This window comes from Mus pahari, chromosome 2, assembly GCF_900095145.1.
Source record: "Mus pahari chromosome 2, PAHARI_EIJ_v1.1, whole genome shotgun sequence".
Classification (NCBI taxonomy): domain Eukaryota; kingdom Metazoa; phylum Chordata; class Mammalia; order Rodentia; family Muridae; genus Mus; species Mus pahari.
In genome coordinates, this window is record NC_034591.1 from 127,944,687 (window position 1) to 127,950,114 (window position 5,428).

The following is a 5,428-nucleotide window of genomic DNA, read 5'->3' on the forward strand; positions in this document are numbered from 1 at the left end:
AGAACAAGAACAAGAACAAGAACAAGAACAAGAACAAGAACAAGAACAAGAACAAGAACAAGAACAAGAACAAGAACAAGAACAAGAAGAACAAGAACAAGAAGAACAAGAAGAACAAGAGGAGGAACAAGAAGAAGAACAAGAAGAGGAGAGGAGGAGGAGGAAGAGGAAGAGGAAAAAGAAGAGGAAGAGGAAGAGAGAATGAGAATTATGTTTAGGCTATAATGCCCAAGGCATATAACACAGAAAGCCATTTATCTAGCTAGGTTCTACCTTTGGAAGTTTCTCTAACCACCCAAAACAACAATGCAGCTGAGAACCAAGTGCTGAAACATGTGTACCCACAGGGGACATTTTACATTTGTGGGGATTTGAAGAGAATGGCCTCCAGAAGATCATATGTTTGAATACTTGGTCCCCAGTTAGTAGAACTGTTTGGGAAGGATTAGGAAGTATAGCTTCATTGGAGGGAGTATGTCACTAGGGGCAGGCTTTGAGGTTCCAAAAGACTCAGGCCATTCCAAGTGTATGCTATCTGCCTCCTACTTGTGAATTAAGATGTGGGCTTTGCTCCAGACTCCTGCTCCAATGCCTTTGCTCTGCCTTCACAGACTCCAACTCTCTCAGACTATAAGCCCAAGTAAACACTCTTTTTCTCTTTTACAGGTTGCCTCAGTCATAGTGTTTTATCACAGCTAGTGCAACATTCAGGCCTTGAAAGGGATGTTAAGAGTTTGAAAACTGAAAATGATTCAAATAGTTATCCATAAAGATGGAATCAGGAAGCCAACCAAAACATCCATTAACCATGTTCTTTTGTCTCTTCTCTAAGCTTTCTGAACATCAGTTTCCTTATCAGTAAGATAAGGATAAGATGCCCCACATTCATGATAAAGATTCAAAAATAAAATATAGGACTTGGGAGATTGCTCTATTGGTAAAAATGCTTGCCATGCAAGCATAAGCACCTGAGTATAATTGATCCCAAGAACCCTCATAAAAATCCTGAACAATAATAATCAGCCTGGCAATAAGCACTCATTGCAGCAGTATTGGCACAAACTTTATGAAAGTAACCAATTACTATCTTATTGAATTTAAGGTCAGCTTCAAGGAAGAAATGCATCTATCGTGATGGTAAATCTGGCTAATCATGAGTTCCAGGAATAAACCTACTACTACTTTCAAACTGCCCTCTAAGTTCATATCTCCATATCAGAGTGCAGCTAATTATTAAGCTTTATCAGAAGGTTTTTTGTTTGTTTGTTTGTTTTTTGTTTTGTTTTTGTTTTTTTGGTTTTTCGAGACAGGGTTTCTCTATATAGCCCTGGCTGTCCTGGAACTCACTTTGTAGACCAGGCTGGCCTCGAACTCAGAAATCCGCCTGCCTCTGCCTCCCGAGTGCTGGGATTAAAGGCGTGTGCCACCACGCCCGGCTTTATCAGAAGTTTCTTTATGCAATGGGCAGCTGTTAACAGAAACTCACAACTGATCATACTGCAGAAAGTAAGTTTGTGTGAAATGTTCAACGATAAATGGAACATCTCTCCTACTTCACCTCCTCTCAAGGCTCAGGAGTTACTATGGAAAAGGGGGCAGAATGACTATAAAAACCAGAGACTGGAGAGGACTGGAGCACAACAGTGTCTTCTGAACATAAATAAATAAATAAATAAATAAATAAATAAATAAATAAATAAATCTATACTTACAAAATCACATGGCTGCATAAGATCCTTGCCAGGCACTCAGGAGGCAGAGGCTACTAGATCTCTGAGTTCGAGACCAGCCTGCTCTACAGAGTGAATTCCAGGACAGTCAGAGCAACACAAAGAAACTTTGTCTTGGAAAAAATAAATAAATCCAGCTAACATTCCTCATAAACCTCTATCCCTTGATAAAAATCTATTGACAGTTGGTGGTTCCTGTACGATGGAGAATCAGCATATGGCCCCTGGTAGATTCACCATGTGCCAGTGGTTGTCCCCATACCCATGAATATACGGGAAGCACAAATTTGGCTGAATGGGTTATAAAATTTTAAAAGAGGACATTGAGTTGGAAGCAGAGTATGGTGTCTCTTTGAGGAATTAAGGTTAGGAGGTAACAAGGAATATGATCAAATACATCACATGCACATAAAAAATTCTGAAGTATTTTTCTCAATAGCCAGGCATTGTGGAACATTTTTAGAATCCAAGCACTGGGGAAAAAGAGACAGGCAGACCCCTGGGGCCTACTAATTGGTCATCTTTAGGCCAATACAAGACCCTGTCTCAAAACAAGATGGCCAGGGCTCTGAGAAACAACACCCAAAGTTGTCCTCTGACCCCTACATGAATGCACACACATGCACGTGCTCTCGTCGACACATAAGCACACACAACGCCCCCACATACATATACACAACACCTATATATACTTACATATAAGAAAGCTTAATGATGAAAAGCTATGACAAGCCCATCACTGACTCTTGCCATAAAGTATTCCCAAGGAGTCCCCTCCTTGAGATTTTATGTTCCTCGTGCCTAACTGTCATGCGTTCATCTTGAAATGTTGACTCTCACAATCTACTTTGGCCACTCTACAGGGAGCTGACCTGGAAATCGTTAGATGCCATTTCCTTCTGCCTCTAGAAGACTAAGGTTCCCATTTACCCTGAGTTTTAAAGTACTATCATAGACAGTGTTAATCTCATTCCTTTGCATCTTAAAACCAACTAAGGGAATCCAGGATCATTATAGTTATTTGTAGGGAGTTCTTTTTTTAAAGAGACTTATTTGTCTTTACTGAGATGGGTCACCCTCTTCTGAAAGGCATATAAGATGGCTTCCAAAAGTACACGTGCAAAAGAAAAAATAACTTAATTAAATGTAAAAAGACTAGAAAAAGTGTAAGAAACAGGGAAAAGGAAGTGTTTGGCAGTGTAAGCTGTCTGTGAGTACTTCAGGACAGTGCTACTAACGTTGCCCTGGATTTTCGAAGAGTCAGTATGCCAAGAAACCCACAGAGACTTCTGAGATGTATGGGGTCCATCAGGCTAACATACACCAGTGCTCCAGAGAAGCCCTTAACACACAGGCCAGAGAAAGATGCCTCCCCAGGGCTTTAGAGGAAGGATTCTGAATAACTTCACAAACACATCCTTGTCAGCTTTCAAAGCAACCTTGAAGAATTGCTTCCTAATTGCTACATTTTGCAAAGCCAGGATTTGAATTGGCATCATCTATAATTTAAGTGGTCTCCTTGGGGGTTGAGGACTTGAGGCTGATATTTCAAAGAACATTCTTAGTCACATGCAAGGAAAAGAGAAAAAAATAAAAAGACAGACTGGTCTCCCAGTTCTGAAGTTCTCTGGCTGTGTCTCGGGTCCCTCCAGGCTGATGGAGATTCCTCAAAGGTGATGACGCTCGCTCATGAGACACCCTGTGGTTTCTTTCTTTTAGAAAAATGGGTTTTCTCTAGAACTTAAAAACTAAGGCTCAGGAGTTGAGTCTTTCAGTAAAGTATTTGCTGTACACGTGTGAGAGACTGAGGTCTAGCCTCAGAAAGCTACATTTAAAACATCAGGCAGGGTGGTGCACACTTGTAATCCCAGCATGAGAGAGAGAGAGAGAGAGAGAGAGAGAGAGAGAGAGAGAGAGAGAGAGATTTCTGTAGCTTTCTGGAAAGGCAGCCTAATTGAATTAGTCCCTGACAGTAAGAGAATATGTCTATATATATATAATAGATATAGCCCAGCCAGGTTGCTATCTGGCCTTCACATGTACATGCACACACATGAATATCCACACATATGTACCTGAACAAACATACACACACATGCATGCACACACATGCACACACACAGGGCCGGGTAGAAGCTGCAATAGTGTCTACATAATGCAGCAACTTTGTAAGTAGACTTTGGAGTCATCTATGCAGCAGAGAGAGTATCTAGGGTCAAGTTCAAAAGCTGGTACGGAACTAGCTATGGAACTTTGGACAAATCATTTCTCTGTGCCTTAGTTTTCTTTTCTATTAAGTTGCAGATTCAGAGAGGGGGGAGTCAAGATGAGCTCTGTAGCCCAGGGTAGACTGAACTGGACTCACTATTTACTCACAGACTTTTCTCAAACCTATGACTCCTGTAAGCCTTCTGGATGCTGGGATTACAGGCGTGATCTAGCACATCTGGCCAAATAAAGCTATGAAAACATCTTAACATACTTGGTTTTGGAAGATGAGTTTGCTTGATGTCACTGCAGCACACCAGCCAGTCCTATAATAAGTGCTCAACAGAGGATCAGCAGCAGATGTTTGGATAGAGGAAGCAGTTGCTTCTGGATGTAGAATAACCCCTGATATATAACGAGAAGGCTGCTGTAAAAATGTTATGTCCACAAAAGACTCTCCAAGAGGAAAGTGCCCTAAACTTAAAGTGACCTGTCACATGTTATATTATTACTGCAAAATACTTGACGTCAGGTCTCCTCCCTTCTTCTCTAGTCTCCTATCTACCAGGACAGGCAGCTGGCTTCCACTTCTCACAGCTAGGCTTCACTTTGCTCAAGCTGACTCTTTGTACCCATTTTGAATAACCCTGAAGAGGGACTAGGAAACCGCTCTCAGTTCATGTATGAACTCCAGTTGCCCATGGAATGCTAGAGAAATGTTTTGATCACATGTAGAATTCACAGGGCAGAATAAAATTAATTAGAGGTGTCAGCCACTGGGAAGGAAAGGGGAACATCTGCAGATGTGATACTATAGAATATGTATGCCGTGCTATGAAAAGCCTCACTGAGTGTGGCAATTAGGCCTAGGCACTGCCAACTCGCCACAGCACATCTGTCCACTCTGAATACAGGCTAGGGCATGTGTCAGTGTTTACAGAATAATTGACTGATTGATGATGAAATATTTAATGAGCATGAAAGGCTCAATTGTGATTGGATCTGATGACCTTTTCCAAGCCAGAGAGAAGGCAGTTGGGCTTGGGGCTAAAGATTATAAGCACTCAATTATTTACTTTCTTGGGGTTCCTCTTAATGTACAGCAATGCATAATGATTTCAGAAGGTCCATTTGCTGAACAATGGGCAGGAACACTGCACTGGTTTCTATTGGGAGTGCATCCATCAGAGAAAGTCCTGCATCACTGCAGGATGCTTATACACTGCCTGGCTTCAATACAAATTCCTTCTGAATCTGAAATTGCTTATTTTCAAATAATTTCCACACTGTAAACAGCAAGCGGGCTCTTACTTTATCCAGACACGGCTGCTAACTGTAAGTCATTGCAAAAAACGAATCTGAGTTTCTAACTTCCAACACAGAGATAAAAGCCAGTGAATCTTGCTAAACATAGGATGTAGATTGCTACTAATTAAGAGAAATAAAGAGTGGAGAGAGAGAGAGAGAGAGAGAGAGAGAGAGAGAGAGAG